Below are 914 nucleotides of genomic sequence, written 5' to 3'. Positions count from 1 at the left end.
CTACAGAGAGCTAACAGGTGCCGGGATGGCCCGGATGTGTGGCAGGTAACACGCTGACCAGCTCCAATGCTCTGGTGTGTCCAGTGGGGTGCAGGGAAGCTGGAAGCTGGAGCAGGGGGTTCTATGGGAAGCTGGAAGCTGGAGCCAGCTGTATGTAGGGTGTTACCACAGGGGCTAACGGAAAGGAAAAATGGCAAGCAAATTTCTTCTTTTTCTCCTCCCCAGTCCTTGGTTTCTCCAATCAGCAGGTCTAAGAGGAAGAGCAGGAGGGCCTGGAAAATCCTTAGCCCCAACCCTGAGAGCAGACAGCAGAGCCTAGAGGTAGGCGTGGAGGTGAGATAACAGGTAAACAAACCATCGGCACAACCCACGGCTAACTGTTAGATGATAAAAGGTACAGACATCAGAAATTTTGTGCTCACTTTGGTGGCACATATACTAAAAATTTTTTTCTGGAGGACATTTTATGTATTTGACTATTTAAAAATGTACAATTCAGTGGCATTAGTACATCCACACTGTTGTGAAACTATCACCATCCTCCAGCTCCAGAAGTTTTTAATCTTCCCGAACTAAATCTCTGTGCCAATTAACCACTAATTCCTCACCACCTTTTAGCTATTATGAATAATGCTGTATGAACACAGGTGTATAAGTAGGTTTGTGTTACTGCTCTCAATTTGCAGGGGGGGATATACCCAAAAGCAGAAATGCTGGGTCATAATCTATCCTGTTAAATATTTTGAGAAACTACCAAATAATTTTTTCACAGTGAAGGGCACTGTATTTGTCTTATCTTAAACACTCAAAAGATTAAGAAGTGGAGTATATGAAAAATATTATCTGATATTCAAATTATAATTACATACACACACAGTAATAATTACACAATAAATGTGGCAACTCAACCATCA

The sequence above is a fragment of the Pipistrellus hanaki genome, assembly GCF_964339955.1.
Source record: "Pipistrellus hanaki genome assembly, chromosome: 6".
Taxonomy (NCBI): Eukaryota; Metazoa; Chordata; class Mammalia; order Chiroptera; family Vespertilionidae; genus Pipistrellus; species Pipistrellus hanaki.
The sequence above is the reverse complement of the archived record's forward strand: the minus strand, read 5'-3'. Positions refer to the sequence as shown.